General features: G+C 41.6%; 1 protein-coding gene across 2 annotated transcripts in view; it reads left to right on the top strand.

Moving 5' to 3' along the window:
• Positions 1-16,688, top strand: part of LOC127414766 (solute carrier family 23 member 2-like) — a 95,463-nt gene that overhangs the window by 5,283 nt on the left and 73,492 nt on the right. The gene's annotated exons all lie outside the window — the stretch shown is intronic.

The following is a 16,688-nucleotide window of genomic DNA, read 5'->3' as shown; positions in this document are numbered from 1 at the left end:
CACAGCATGCATAGACTGGCATGTCTTAAGGTCAATATTAGGTCAAAAATGGCAAAAAACAAACAGCTTTCTTTAGAAACTAAAGAAAAAAACATGTTTTTACTAGAGGTGTAACAGTTTTTTGTAAAAAAAAAAAAAAAAAAAAAAAAAAAAAGGACGTACGGTTCACCACCCACATTTGCACCGTGGTTCATCTTGAGTTTAATGACGCATCTGGAGCATACGGTTTGATGAAGAAAACACAGCGTCAAATAGACAAGCACAGTTATAACCTCCGATAATGCACCTGTATGGCTTTGTAGATGGATACGCTCTGCCTGTGTCTCATGTGAATCAACTTTCTTCAGAGAGTAGTTGTCCAATTAACTGTTAGTATGTTAAATCAGTTAATGACATCACAGTTCTGCATGTGTTGGTGTGTAGTTGAAAATGGCAAGCAGAGAAGATAAGTCGCTGAGAGAGATAATTTTTGGGTGAACTATTCCTTTAAGGGAACTTAACAGCTTATTGAGTCATATGACACAGCACAGTTTTGACAAGTTTTTTATATGTGGCCCTGGATTATTTATTTTGACTAGTTAAAAATTTCAGCCAACACCACATGAATCTGAAGTTGTGAATTCATTGAAAAAGTCCCACTTTCTGCTGTCAGATATGTTTTCTTCCAAACACAGATATAAAGCAACATAAAACTAGGAGAAACACTTCAACAGTGTATTGTTTTACTCCAGTAACCATTGTTTTAACATGGTATTTTTAGTAAAACCATAGTAACCACAAAATTAACCATGGTTTATACAGTCATGGTTACTAAAATATTACTGTTGTAATACCATGGTTAATGTATGAATACTACAGTTTTACTGTAGTAAAACCATTAAATTCGGCGTATATGTTAACCGATATGTGCAGATATGAAAACTTTTTTTCAGAACATATAATGCAGAAAACAATGCTTTAGAATTGGTGTCATTATGTAGTTTGTCCAGCAGAGCACGCTCCGACTCCACTGTTTACAGAGCTGACTCGGAGCTGACTGTGGCTCTGCAGACATACTGGAAAGTTATTAAACAATGACCCCTTCATTTTCCTTTTTCAGTATAACTAATATAACGTTAACCCTGTCCCTGACAACCATGTCACTCATATCTGTTTGCTGTTAGCCAGCTATATTTTGTCAGTGCAGTAAGTAATGTAGCAGATTGAAAGGGAAGCATCAGACCATCTGTTTGCAGCTCAGCAAACAACGGTGCGGTGGTGGATTGTGTCTGTTGAGTGTTGATTTCACGCTACGTTGTTACCTATTTGGTGAGACGCAATGCTGGAAAGTAAATAAAGTCCATATTTTGCTCTCCATGACAACGAGCTTATAGCTAACTAGCTAATCACGTAGCTACTTTCATTGCTTGTCAGCTGAGTGGAAGCTAATGTGTAAACATGTATTCACCAAACTGTTTTGTTAAGGATTCACAGTTTGGTACCCCCTTCAACCGAACAATTCCAGTCGTTGCATTTATAAAATATAATATTTAAAAGTCTGGTTTTGTATAGCAGTATACGGTGTAACACTGCTGCCGCTGTTTATCTCTTGTCTCGGCAGATGTAAATGTTTCTTGTTTTACAACCTGCCAATAATTGACTGGCAGTATTAAAATAGTCAGCATTTGACTGATATTAAACAGTACTGATGTTTATTTAGATATTTATTTTATTTGAATTTATTCTATATTTTAATGGTCAGCATTTGACTGATACTAAACAGTACTGATGTTTATTTAGCTATTTATTTTATTTGAATTTATTCTTTATTTTCTCAGTGTTAATTTCTAGAATTTGTTGACAATGTATAATAATAATGTCAAATATTCTTTGATAAAAATATTTGTTTAAGAAAGCAGCCTTCTGAGTACCTTTGTATAGTCATATCGGTGCAAAATCTGTGCACAATCCACATAGAAAAGGTCTGTTTTCATTCCAGCTCAAAAATTAACTATATCGGCCACCATATTGGTAATTGGTGAATTTTCCCCCTGTAAAATCGGTATTGTATCGGTCTCAAAAATCCCATATCGGTCGGGCTCTAGTGTGAATGAAAAGTGGACTGATGTCTTACAACTAAATTGAACAAAAAAGAGATCTGAATCCTTTAAAGTCCAGATGCAAGTTAAAAACATTTTGAAAAAAGAAAAGAAAAAAATGCAAAAATAAAACACTGGTTCCCTATCTGTCACTCACTCACTCGATGTTGTGTCGATGTAGTGACACTAGGGGTCACTCTTGGGAGCCCCAAACACCTCTGCTTTTTGAAAAAAGGCAAATGGGAATTGGCGAGTGGAATTTGCATGCCACTCCCCCAGACATACGGGTATAAAAGGAGCTGGTATGCAACCACTCATTCAGATTTTCTTTTCGGAGCCGAGCGGTTGCATTCAGTGCACTGAATTAAATTCTCCCTACCGATCACCTCAAACTGCTGGATTTTACGGCATATTTTAGCGGCTTTTTCCCCTCTGCACCCGTGGAGAGCAGAGAATGCCCCTGGGCGCTTCGGCAGAACATCAAAAATAGTATATTTTAAAAAGAGTATATTTTTTATTCTAAAAGAGCGGCACAAACAGAACATCTTTTTAAAGATGCCTATCTGTTTGTGTGTTATTCCTGGTTGTGGTCATTATCTCTCTGCTTCTGCAGTCTTACGTGTCTGGGCGCTTCCCATGCGGAGACTTCGTTCATGGATGGGTCTTGTCCTCATTGCGAGAACATGACCATGGCAACGATGCGGTCGTGGCTTGCCTTCGTAAGAAAGCAAGCCACCCCAGCATCTCCCCGCCTCGGTCCTTCTACCTATGGGTATAAGGCCGTGTCGGTTAGCACTGGGGGCAATTTGGGGACTCCAATGGGACCACCTCCGCCGGGTAACCCCCCACGGACCTCCCATTCCTCAGCATGCTCACTTGCCCCGGTCGGGCTCTCAGATGAGACTGCCGGCTCGTCTCAGGGCGAGTTTGACCTCTTATTCGGGGCCCAGGAAGACGATGAGCTGTCGAGCGCTGCATCGGAGAGCGGGCTCGTCCACTCTGACACGGAGGCTTCGGCTGGGCTTCCCCCTTCGGGTGTGGTGACCCAGTCTCAGGCCGACGCGGAGATGACGGACATGCTTTCCCGGGCAGCCACGAGCGTCGGGCTAGAGTGGAACCCTCCACTTTCCCCTGAACCCTCGCTGCTCGATGATTGGTTCCTGGACCCAGAACGCCACTCACGGCCGCGCCCCGCCCTGGTTCCTTTCTTCCCGGAAGTGCATGAGGAGCTGACAAGATCGTGGGGGGCACCTTTTACTACCCGGTCCCGATCTTTCAGCTCCCCCACTCTTACTACCCTCGATGGTGGTGTGGCCAAAGGGTATTCGTGATCCCCAGGTGGATAAGGCGCTCGTGGTGCACTTGTGCCCGCAGAGACACACCACCTGGCATGGGCGCCCGAAGCTCCTGTCCAGGGCCTGTAGGTTTACGTCATCTCTGACAGCTAAGGCCTACGGTGCCGCTGGACAAGCCATCTCCGCCATGCGCGCCATGGCTCTCCTGCAGGTACACTAAGCCAAGACGCTAAAAGAGCTGCACAAGGGTAGTTCTGACCAGGGATTGATGCAGGAACTGCGCTCTGTGAATGACCTCGCTCTCTGGGCGACGAAAGTCACGCCGCGGTCTCTCAGGCAGGCGATGTCCTCCATTATCTCGACGACTGGCTAATCCTAGCTCACTCTTGGGATGTATTGTATGCGCACAGGGACCTGGTGCTCACGCACCTCAGCCGACTGGGGCTTCGGGTCAACTGGGAAAAGAGCAAGCTCTCCCCGGTTCAGAGCATCTCTTTTCTCGTCTTGGAGAAAACGAACGAGCATGCACAGTCGGTGCTGAACTGTCTGAAGGCATTCAGGCAGAAGACAGCGGTTTCACTGAAAATTTTCAGAGGCTCCTGGGGCATATGGTATCCTCAGTGGTTGCCAAACCACTCGGGTTGATGCATATGAGACCGCTCCAGCACTGGCTTCAGACTCGAGTCCCGAGATGGGCATGGCGCCGCGGGACACATCGCTTGGACATCATGCCGATCTGTCGCCACCTCTTCAGCCCTTGGAACGACCTTGCATTTCTACGGGCCGGGGTTCCCCTAGAGCAGGTCTCCAGGCGCGTCGTGGTTATGACAGACGCCTCCAAGATGGGCTGGGGCGCCGTATGCAACGGGCACACAGCCGCTTGCTCCTGGACTGGCCAGCGGCTGCGTTGGCACATCAGCTGCCTCGAGTTGTTGGCAGTACTGCTCGCCCTTTGCAGGTTCCAGCCGTTGATCCAGGGCAAGCACGTGTTGGTCCGGACGGACAACATGGCAATGGTAGCGTACATCAACAGTCAAGGCAGTCTACGCTCCAGTTGCATGTCACAACTCGCCGCCGTCGTCTCCTCTGGAGTCACCAGCGCCTCAAGTCGCTATGAGCCACTCACATCCCAGGGACCTCAACACCACACCAGACATGCTGTCACGACAGGTTACTCTCAGGGGAGAGTGGAGACTCCACTTCCAGGTGGTCCAGCTGATTTGGAGTCGATAAGGTCAAGCACAGTTAGACCTGTTTGCTTCCCGGGAATCCTCCCACTGCCCGCTTTGGTATGCCCTGACCGAAGCACCCCTCGGTATAGATGCGCTGGCACACAGCTGGCCCCCGGGATTACGCAAATAAGCGTTTCCCCCAGTGAGCCTATTTGCACAGACCCTGTGCAAGGTCAGGGAGGACGAGGAGCAGGTCATCCTAGTAGCACCCTACTGGCCCACCCAGACGTGGTTCTCAGACCTCACGCTTCTCCTCCCTTTTTCTCAGGGATGGGGCACCATCTGGCAGCCGTGACCAGACCTCTGGAATTTCCACGTCTGGCCCTTGGATGGGACGCAGAAGACCTAAGTGGCCTACCCGCAGTGGTAGACATGATCATTCAGGCTAGGGCTCCCTCTACGTGGCGCCTGTATGCCTTGAAGTGGTGTCTGTTCGCTAAGTGGTATTCTTCTTGATGCAATGACCCCCAGAGATGCGCAGTCGGATCAGTTCTTTCCTTCCTGCAGGAGAGGCTGGAGGTGAAGGTGTATGTAGCCACCATTTCGGCACATCACGATGCAGTGGATGGTAAGTATTTGGGGAAGCACGACTTGATCATCAGGTTCCTGAGAGGCACTAGGAGGTTGAATCCCTCCAGGCCGCACCTCATCCCCTCGTGGGACCTCTCTGTAGTCCTTTGGGGTCTACGGGGAGCTCCCTTTGAGCCCCTGGATTCAGTTGAGCTTAAGGCACTCTCTTTGAAGACTGCCCTCCTGACTGCGCTCACTTCCATCAAGAGGGTTGGGGACCTGCAGGCGTTCTTTGTCAGCGAATCGTGCCTGAGTTCGTTCCGGGTTACTCTCACATGATCCTGAGACCCCGACCGGGCTATGTGTCCAAGGTTCCCATGACCCCTTTTAGGGATCAGGTGGTGAACCTGCAAGCGACGCCCTAGGAGGAGGCAGACCCAGCCTTTGCATTGCTGTGACTGGTGCGTGCTTTTCGCATCTATTTGGATCACACGCAGAGCTTTAGAAGCTCCGAGCAGCTCTTTGTCTGCTTTGGTGGACAGCTGAAAGGAAGCGCTGTCTTCAAACAGAGGATTGCCTACTGGGCCGTTGATGCCATCGTGATGGCATATCACGCTCAGGATGTGCCGCCCCCCGTGGGGCTATGAGCCTGACCAGTGGTGCCTCTTTGGTAGACATCTGCAGAGCAGCGGGCTGGGCAACACCCAACACCTTTGCGAGGTTCTACAATCTCCGGGTTGAGCCGGTTTCGTCCCATGTTTTGTCAGGTATGAGCAGGTAAGTTCCGGGACAGCTGGCCGGGTGTACCACTTGTTCATAGCGCCTTTCCCCTCCCATGAGGTGAAGACGTGCACTTTTGACTCCCAGTCGTGTTCACAAGCTGTGATCCCTGGATGACTTTCCTCCTTAGCCCGGTGGCAGATGAGTTTGCGGAGAAACTCGCTGCCGGCCCAGTACGTGTGCTAATTAGGCTCTGTACTGAGGTAGGTGCTATTCATGTGCTGGTTCCCCCGTAGGTGACCCAGCCACGGCTGGGCTAGCCTGTCCCTATTTTTTGGGCAGTTGACTTGTTCCCGAAGGACCGTTCGACGCTCATAAGAGCGTTGGGGGAGGTTACGTGACAGCCTGATATGCTGGCTACGAGGCACACAGCGGTCTGCCCGTCTCGCACCGCTAGTCCAAGTAACACAGTTCAGCTAGTTGTGGCGTTTTGTATAGGGACCCCTAGTGTCACTACATCGACACAACGTCGAGTGAGTGAAAGATAGGGAACATCCGTTCCCTGATGGAGGGAACGAAACGTTGTGTCCCTCTTGCCACAATGCTGAACTACCTGCTGAAATGGCCGGGACCTTGTCTCGGCTCCTCAGCACAAAACCTGAATGAGTGGTTGCATACCAGCTCCTTTTATACCCGTATGTCCGGGGGAGTGGCATGCAAATTCCCATTGGCCTTTTTTCAAAAAGCAGAGGTTTTTGGGGCTCCCAAGAGTGACCCCTAGTGTCACTACATCGACACAATGTCTCATTCCCTCCATCAGGGAACTGGGATTGGTATCGGCCAATACTGAGTTTTCCGATATTGGAATCGGATAAGAAGAGAAAAAGTAGTATCGGTGCATTCCTAGTTTAAATTACAGTTTTTACGGTCGTTTGCAGCATTACGTCGTCATGGCAGTGAAGTTGTAAAATTGGATAGAACTTTACACAGAAAAGATTAGATAACATGATTTTAGTGCATTAAAATCGCTAACACACATATTGTTTACATCTTGTGGCTATACTTTTAACTCAGTGTGTATTTTAAGGCTCACGGATTAGCCCCATTTACTTTCATTGTAAGTGCTGTAAACCTCAGTGTAACCCAGATATTTGCTTTTTATATAGAAAAGGAGGAGCAAGTCAAAATAATGTTTGTGGTAATCAACATTATGCCATAAATGCTATCGATTGAGATTAACTAGTATTGAACCCGGAATATTATGCCAGATCTACTTACTTAGTTTAATCATTTGAAATCTTGACTTGTACTACACATGAATAACTAATATTGGCATTATAATCATGCTGTTTAGCCAGAGGGGAACTGGCCCCCACAGTGAGCCTGGTTTCTCCCAAGGTTATTTTTCTCCATTAACCAACATCTTATGGAGTTTTGTGTTCCGTGCCACAGTTGCCTTAAGCTTGCTCACTGGGGGTCTAAATATAAATATAATTATTTTCTAATATTTATTTTAAGGCACATTTACATACATTACATGGGCCTCACAACGGCTGGTTAAAATATGGTATTAGTGTATGTTAAAATAGTTTGAATTACAGCTTTGAAGTGCTGATCTGTGGTTCTAAAGCTGCTCCAAAATGTGATGTCTACAAGCTCGTTCTCATTGAGCACCTTATGACTCAGATCTTTTCGTTCTGCAATCTGGGTCAGTCTGGATTCAAACCCTCACTCTTCTGCTCTCAGAAGCTCTTCAGATTCCTCAAATGCTCCCTTCCTTCTCATAGGGTCATTGTTGTGTTTAATTGAAGCACAATGAAGAGACCTCATGGATGTATTAAATTCTAAAAGAATTCCTCATCTATCGCTGTTCACTGTAAATTCATTGGTTTGCCATGCTCTCCCCTGCAGAGGTGAGCTGTGATGTATTAAACCTCCCCACTTAGTGCCCGGGGCAGCAGTCCTAAGATGTCAGGCTCCTACGGTGCTCCAGTATTGTCACTAAGCTTGGTACACCACAGAGAGGGTGAATTAAACAGCATATTTGTGTAAATTACCTGGTATGGAAGAATGTGTTGTCATGGGAATAGAAAGGTCAGGCTCCTGATGGGAAGCCAAGCATGTAGCTTAAAGGATTATTTTACCCCCAAGAATGAAAAATATGTTATCATTTACTCTCTCATGTTGCTCCAAATCTGTAGGGCTTTCTTCAGTAGAATGCAAAAAGAGATGTTGGCAAAAGGTTTGGGACTGACATCATCAGTGACCCTTCACTTTCATTGTGTGGAAAAAAAAATGCTATAAAAGTGAATGGTGGCCGAGACTAAAATTATGTCTAAAATCTCCTATGTTTCACTTAACAAAGAAAGTCATATGGGTTTGGGAAAAATATGAGATGGAAAATTAAAAAAGATGACTGGGAATAGTAAGTAAAATTATTCAGCATGATCTGAGCAAAGCTCATAAAGAGGAAGTTTGTCATATGAATGCTGAGTTTGTGGCAGCTGATGGGTTTTGGTAGTCACGAGTGATGAGTTCATCTAAATCTAATGACCGAGAACTGCTGTGTTCAGTTCACTGAGACCTCTTTGGATTGATTTATGTCAGACTAAAGCCCTGTTCGGACAGGGTAATAATTTGTAGGAGCTTTTCCGGGATTTTAACCCCATGCAAATTGGTCATGTCAGTGATTTATCCTGACTTTTTACAGACTGCACGTTCCCATGCTGGTGAAGATTACAGCGACTTTTAACTTTTATAAAATGCCCAGTAAAAATACCCCAAGTTATACTTGTCCTGTGCGAATTGACATACTGGTAAAAAGCAAGTGAAACAGCGCTGTCCAGCCTGTGAGCTTTATCATTGTTTCTCAAGTTCTCCAAGTTTCTGAAGCTGATGTTTGCCAATGAAAAAGACACCAGAAAATGAAAAGAGTGCTTCACAACTTCAGATAGTTTGGCTGTTGCGAATGGACTGATGCATGTTTTTCTGATTTATGCTGTAGAGTGTATATTTACCCATTTGTTCGTACACTGCATCCCTGCATTTCAGAACATATTTTCCAGAGGGACAAATACATTTATATAATGTGAACGGATTGTCCATATTTTTAATTCAAGAGTGAAATATAGCATTACAGGCTAGCTAATGTGACCAGTTCTGTTGTATTTTGCTAGATATTTTGATCACTTTAATCTAACAATCCCAGATACAGTATATAATCATGTTTTATATACAGTATGTTCTGCATGAAAAATTCACAGTAGTAATTACTTTACAGACATACAGTATGTTAGGAAAGCTAATCCCATCCAAATAGGGTTTAACACTAAGGATGGTTGAGAATATAGAACAGGCATAAAAATTATACAGATACATACTATTTGCTACTCAAAATACTGTATATATATATATATATATATATATATATTGGAAAAATTTAGGGGTATTTTAGTCTAATTTTGTCTCATTTGAAATTAAAATGAAATTTTCATATCAAGTGTTTTTTTGTTTGTTTGTTTTTTTCAAATAGTCAAATGGTTGGGCACCTACTTATTTTTTATTATAACAATTTCCGTATCACATTTGAATATAATAATAAAATAATAGCAAAGGCATCAACTATATAATAGCACAGTCAAAGTATGGGAATTATGTAGTGACAAAAATGTTAAACAAATCAAAATGGTCTGATATTTTAGCTTCTTCAAAGTAGCTACCTTTTGCCTAGATTACAGTCCTGCATACTCTGGATATTCAAATTCATGATGTGCCAGCTGATAATTTTTAAAGAGAATTGAAGGAGTTCTCGGCACTTGATGGCTGCTTTTCTGTCACTATCCCTTCCAACTCATCCATTTAAAAAAAGTAAAATTTCAGTTATGTAAAACATTCTGTATATGTGGGCACAATTACATTCACTAAGCACTTTATTAGGAACACCTGTACAGCTTAGTCATGCAATTATCTAATTAGCCAGTCATGTGGCAGCAGCGAAATGCATAAAATCATGCAGAAATGGGTCAGGAGCTTCAGTTAATGTTCACATCAACCATCAGAATGGGGAAAAAATGTGATCTCAGTGATCTCAACCGTGGCATGATTGTTGGTGCCAGATGGTCTGGTTTGAGTATTTCTGTAATAGGCTTGCCATGGTATATGCTGTTACCGGTTATACTAAGTACATAGGACGACACGTGCGAAATTTTATACCGGTAAAATGGGTAAACATTATGAAAGAAACCCAATTAATGACAACAGTTCATATATTAACAGCGAAATGAATAAATAAATGCATAAACACCTAATGAGTTTGCAACTCATAATAAACCTAAATGTTCTTTATCGACATATCAAAATAACTGTGAACGTGCACTTATAGAAGACGTTACTTTTAGTTGACGGCAACAACTGTATTTTAGCGACTCACACGCACCCAAACTGCACCCGAATGTTTTGCAAATTTAGACAAATTGACATGAAACACAGACGCTTTCAGCGTGAGTTGGAGATGCATCCAGCTGCATACTCATATCAGGTTCAACTATTGGTGAGTTGTGTGAGATAACACGGACGAAACACGGACCGGAGGGGCTGCGGTGGAAAGATCAAGTAAGATCAAATCCATTCTGGGCACATCTTCTGTCATGTTTCCTTCAAAAGCAAAATTTCATCTGATATATATAGCATTTGAGTGCATTATATATGTTTCCCATTATTTTGATTCCAAAACACCAGTAAAAACATATTCACGATGGAAGATGGAGAGAGACTCAAATGAGGACTGTGAGGGAAAAACTGCAGCACTTTAAAAAAAAAACTGTAATATAAAGAGAAATACATTTACATTCATGTAAAGTCTTTTCTATAAAAAACAAAAACAAACAAAAAAATTAACATAATAAACATGTACAAAGACAGTGGCCTTAAAAGGCCAAATTTATTTTAGTGATACCATGTTAACACGTTAGTCAAATACTATAAACGGATGAGCCCAATTTTAAATGGAGAACGCTTTTTGTTGAACTTTAAAAACGGAAAAGGCATATTAATTACGGGGAAGAAAACCCTTAATGGAAAAATAGCCTACTTGCTCCATTGATTAATTCTTTTGGGAAAGGTAGTGTTTATTAGAAGGAAACATGGATATATATTTTGTTTTCTTTCTCCCTGGTCGTAGCCTTTTCCACTAAGCCTATTTGTTGGGGCTGTTTACAACGAATGCGTATTTGCGTCCGTCAGTACTATTTTTCGTTGTAATTATGTTCTAGTTGGACCTCTTTGACAGCTGACAGCTTGACAGTTAATAAATAACTTCAAAATGCAACTCAATACACTTTCACTCTGCTTCGTCTTAAATTGTTTTAGCTCAAGGGCGTGTTCGGCGTCAAGACTATTATTGGAATGAATGAATGTATGATTCCCATGAAAGAGTGCACCTCCCGTGGAAAGCCAACAAGCTGCGTTACCCACTGCTGGCAAATGTGGCAAAAAATATTTTTGCATTTGCGCAACAAGCTCCAAGTCTGAAATGGTGCAGAATGAAGTGACCCCCCCCCCCCCCAAGAGATCACTGCTCAAGCCTGAAAACGTGGACATGCTCTTTCTTGACAAAAAAAATTACGTGACTACTGTGCATATTTATTGTTTGGCATGTTCGTTTTGTACGTAGACTATGTTTGCTGTGTGGCGTGTTGGTTGAGGTTTGTTGAACAACACACAATTTAATCTGATTGCACTTTATTTGTTCAGTTTCATTTAGTTCAAATAAATAATAAATAAAATTAAAAGTTTGAAATCAGGCTGCCTTGTATTATTGTGTAGGCCATTGAGCAACGAATATTACACCATAGCACATAACTGCTGATCTCCTGGGAATTTCATGCACTACAGTCTCTAGAGTTTACTCAGAATGGTGCCACAAAAAACAAACAAACAAACAAAAAAAAAAACATCCAGTGAGCACCAGTTCTGCGGATGGAAACACCTTGTTGATGAGAGAGGTCAATGGAGAATGGCCAGACTGGTTTGAGCTGACAGAAAGGCTACGGTAACTCAGAATAGCATCTCAGAATGCACAACACGTCAACTTGAGGATGGATGGGCTACAACAGCACAAGACCATGTCTGTTCAGCTTTGAAAATGTTTCTGTCTTCTCTTTTCTGATCAGTTTGCATTCTACTCCTTTCCTTTTTTTTTTCTCTCATTCCTCCCCATGTAGTCTTGGAGTTTGACACCTGCATTTTTGGTCTTGCAACTAGATTTGAAGTGTTTGGAAAGAGGCACAGACATAGTGCAAACCCTCATAGAAAGCTTATTTAGGCCTGGCCTATCAAATGTATGCATCAACACTTGTGTATCAGTGATAATAAGTAGCCGTTCTCTCTGCCTTTTTTACCCTTGTATTAACCAATCTGTTTTATGTGTGTACAGCAAATATGTGTTTAACTTTGACCCAGTCACCCATATGGCTATTTGTGATTAGTATTTCCTTAATGCATCATGTCGTTGTTTTAATTTGTCTTGTTTTATGATAGGTTTGAGGAAACGGGTAAAAGCTTATGGCTCTTAATGGTACCTTTCTTATCTTTATAAATGTTTGTAGATTTTCATTTTGAGGAAGCTGTAAAAAGTCCAAACATAGTCCAAGGAGAGACCAGTCTACACTCTTGATTGCAAACAAGCATTCATGCATACACACACATACTTCATCTCTCCCATGTGCACATATGAGATGAGCCTTCACTGTCAAAGTACTTTTAAACAGACTTCACATAACCTGACACAGTGGGATGATGTTGTTTCATCTGATATCTTAGAGTTGAATGTTTGTCTGATATACTGTAATTATTATGTGATTAGAGTCATTTCAGTTCACATAAACTGATACAGAAAAAGATCAAATTGAGGTTCAGCCCAAATTATTGTTTATTTTTGAAGTAGAATACATATCTTGACTTAGCCCAAGTTTGATATGTAAGAAGAAATATCAGTTTGACATGGTGACATTTTATGGCGATTTATTTATTTATTTATTTTTAAACATAGCATAGCAATTCATTTTTGGAATATTTTGGACTCTTGGGCAATTTTCCTCCTTCAAAGACTGCATGTTTGGGATTTTTAAGCAATTGGCACATTTCAACAGATCATTCCTGTCAGGGATAGTAGTTTGTGTTTTTTCTTTGGTACCCACTAAAAAAGTACCAAAAAGAACAATTGTCTTGCCATGTTTTTTGAACATGGTACCATGTTAATGCCATGGTTTTTAAGACATGTACCATGGTAATTCAAAGATATTTTTTAAACTAACTATCCATCCATTCATCTTCTAAAACCCCTTGTCCCGTATAGGGTAGCGGGTAGCGCTGGAGCCCATCCCAGCCGTCTCGGGCCAAAGGCAGGGAAACACCCCGGACAGGTGGCCAGTCCATCATGGGGCTTAAAGTAACTAGTACCATGTAAATACCATGGAAGAAGAGTCTGGTAATCATTCAGTTCCATGGTATTACCATCTGATACTACCATTGTACCACCACAGTAATGTTTTGTAAGAATCTGGACACACAGATGAGGAATTTCTATGCCCAGCTGTTCTTCTAAATATGAAGAACATTTTCTCAAAATATTTTTTTTTTCTCAAGATCTCTCTCTGAATGGCCTTTACACCTGAATGTGTAATTGGCAGATGTTTCATCAGAAAGGCTGCCAGTGACAGAAATAAGCTCCTTGTGTCTGTGGCGCGGTGTCTAGGTTTAACCATTTAAACATCAGAAGGGTATAATTATCAGATATTGGGATCATTCAGGGTGAACAAAATGAAGTGTGTGATTTAGACACGAGGCAACAGTGCGATGACATATGACGTACATTTTTTTCACTCAAATACAAATTTGTGGTCTAAATTTTTAGCTTTGTTAAATGTCACATCACTTTATTTTTCTCATTGACATGCACTTCAAGTCATCCTTAAAATCCTCTCTTCTGGTTCTATAAGGTTTGTTGGTTTATCTTGTTGGGGATCATCTGTGGGTTTAAGGTTTCTAATTTGAAGTTCAAGATTGGTATTATAAACACACCTCAACTCAGTTAACTAAATATTTTTGTGGTTCAGAGTTTTGCCTCCTCCCCAGGGTGTCTTCAGTTCTTCCAAGATCTTTGTGGGTGCTTTGGGGATGCTGAAAGTCTGGCTGACAGTTTTGTGTTGTTTGAGTTGTTGTTTAGACAACCGCTGTGTAATCTAATGCAGAGGTCCCCAACCTACGGGTGCATCCCAGTACCGGGCCGTGGAAGCGTTGCTACCGGGTCACGAGAATGTTCTGGGTAAAATGTCTGTGCAGCACTGATATATGCATTTTATGAGGCACTACCCAAATTACATAAAAGATGCGATTTTCAGAAAACATCGGTTCCACTCTTCCTATAAATGCAGTTACTGTTTATAAACAAACGCTCCGCTCTGCCCTTTCCTGGTTCTTTTGTTGCCCAGAAAAGAACTGCTGTCTATGGGCGATTCGCTCAAATTGTGCTGAAACTGCCCAAAAAGTTTATGGGGTTGAAACACCCTGTTTTCCACAGATTAATGGAGATTATGGCTTCTTTAAATATCCACCAGATCATTGCATCAGGAAAAACTCTATTTAACACAATTGACCCGCAGCAGCTGCTGGTTGATATTAACTTTTTTACGAAGAAATTACGTGAACTCTGATCGCAAATAGCTGTTTTTATTTTCCAAACTACTGTCGCTGTGACAGATATGAGGTCAAATATGATCTAACGATGATCAAGATCACCATATACGATGTAACGGGAGGAACAGATCCCTTCTCCACCACCGCAGAACATGGACTGCTGTTTGTGAAAGGATAAGTGAATAAAAATAATGTCATTCTGCTAAAATGGTGTCTTTGCATTTATTTTGAATGCAGTAAATAATATTGTTCAATCGAAAACAGCTGTTATTAAGTTTTGATATGGAATATGATCATACTGAAGTAAGAATATTATTATTTGTTGTGTGTGGGTTAAGCAGTAAAGACACATTGCATTTCTAGTGGTAGTTTTTATTTTTATATATCACATTTCTTGTGTTAAAATGTGAAGTGTGTTAAACGTGTGAGGATGTGTATTTATTCATCATCAACCTGTTTCATGTCCGACATAATCATACAGGCTCATTGAACCAAGTTTATCTTGTTTTGCCGACATTTCAAAAAATAACCCACATACTTTCCTTCCTCACTGTAAACCATAGATATTCCTTTATAATAACTTTTATTAACATTAATATACATTATTACATTCTATTAAGCTTAAAAAATAATTTGGACTGCAGCGCTGCCTATTTCCACCATTGAAATCTGCTGCTTGTAAGCACCCCTAACCAACCCCAACCCCTAGGTTTACTTTGAAATCTTATTACACTGTCTAAAACACACACAATAATTTCTTGCATTTTATCGGGATGAGTAAGGATAGTAGACCACTCATCCATCCAATAGATGCAATATTTTTTAGGGGCGGTGATTAAAGATAAATGTAGATTTTTAGTGTGCTGCTCTATAACTGTTAGATTGGGCTCTAACTTCTCTAAGAAGTTGCATGTCTAAATATATACATGTAAATGCGCCTATCCATTTATCGCGTAAGCAGTAAGTGGCTAATCAGTTTCTGATTGATATGCCCCAAAACCAACCTAATTAAACAAGGCTTCTTTATGACTACTAGTCATTAAGACATCCCACTAACTAGGCGATTTTGGAAATATGTATAAATGGTGATAAATCGCTCAGTTGCACAAACTGTATGTTTATTAACTTAGTTTATAATGTCGGTTCCCAAACCCATTAAAAGCTGACCTGGCATAATTCACATTTTTTAATACAGCGTATCAAATCTAGTGCATCTAACTGGATTTTACTGAATCCAGTGTTAGGTGAGGTTTCTAACAGTGTGTGTCAACAGTAAGATGGATCCCTGTTTCTGTATGTTTTTGGACTGTCTACCGATGATCGCATTACACTAAAACATGCTAAGCCTAATGGGACCATGGCAAATGGGGCACTAAATCTTAATGTTGATATAGACTGACAGCTCTCTTTCTCTCTACATGCCTCAATACATTATAGACACACACATGCATGTACATGCATGTAGACAATGTGTAAACAAACATCTCTGCTTGATGGAGGTTTTTCCAACATGATAACACAGGAAATCAACATGTTGCTTCCAAAAGTTCATGTACCCTAAAATCAACCCCATACTTCCAAATTACTAACAAATGCCATACCCCATTTTTGCATCATTGTAACTGTGGTCACCTTTTCATGTAGCGCTACTGATGGCGAGCAACCTCTGAGACATGGGTTCTGGTCCCATGGGAACCAGTAATTAATCACGTTTACATAAACAATGGTGAGCGTGATTTGGAGGTTTCTCAGGTGAAGTGTGTAATTTTGGTGCACTACTAGTGACACCAAACAGAGTTGCACAAATCATTGTTTGGTCAAACAAATAGACCCACCTCAATCTCACACTATTGGTTGAGCCAATGAGTGCATTTACATGCACACTGATATGCTGATAATTACCAAAACTATCAGCTTATTCAAAAACTGAGACGACAAAAGAAAACCATGTTAACATAAGATTTTTAAAATCATCTGATTGTTTTGTGCTTTTGATGTCAAAACTTATTCATGCATCCACACAAATCCTCCAAATCTATTATCCTATTTTAAAATTCCGACAAAGCAAGAAAACCGTGCTTACATGTGATTTGATATTATCTGATTGTTTTCTGCTTTTGATGTCAAAACCTAAACGGGTATGCGAACAACACTTGCGC

The sequence above is a fragment of the Myxocyprinus asiaticus genome, chromosome 24, assembly GCF_019703515.2.
Source record: "Myxocyprinus asiaticus isolate MX2 ecotype Aquarium Trade chromosome 24, UBuf_Myxa_2, whole genome shotgun sequence".
Lineage (NCBI taxonomy): Eukaryota > Metazoa > Chordata > Actinopteri > Cypriniformes > Catostomidae > Myxocyprinus > Myxocyprinus asiaticus.
This window is presented reverse-complemented; position numbering and strand designations above follow the sequence as displayed.